Source organism: Morone saxatilis, unplaced genomic scaffold (assembly GCF_004916995.1).
Source record: "Morone saxatilis isolate NCDOM2014 unplaced genomic scaffold, NCSU_SB_2.0 Contig11, whole genome shotgun sequence".
Lineage (NCBI taxonomy): Eukaryota > Metazoa > Chordata > Actinopteri > Moronidae > Morone > Morone saxatilis.
Genome location: NW_023339663.1, coordinates 15,578,230 through 15,578,463, shown reverse-complemented (window position 1 = coordinate 15,578,463; position 234 = coordinate 15,578,230). Strand labels below are relative to the sequence as shown.

At 35.0% G+C, this 234-nt stretch overlaps 1 protein-coding gene across 5 annotated transcripts in view; it reads right to left on the bottom strand.

The window, feature by feature from the left end:
* ccpg1 (cell cycle progression 1) overlaps positions 1–234 on the bottom strand; it is a 7,368-nt gene that overhangs the window by 3,733 nt on the left and 3,401 nt on the right. The window lies entirely within an intron of this gene.

Below are 234 nucleotides of genomic sequence, written 5' to 3'. Positions count from 1 at the left end.
CTTGATTTGATTTGATTTGATGATAACACACAGGAGAGGCACACACACAAATAACACGCTTAGAAAACACACGTAAGGTTAATCATGCAACAAGTATTACAGGTTAAAATAAACTGATGATAACCAACACTGCTGCAAAGTCTTGATCCATTTCTGTGTTTGTACAAAGAAATAAAACGGATATTTTAGGGGATACACTTATTTTGTTCCTTGCTGAGAGTTAGAGGAGAAACA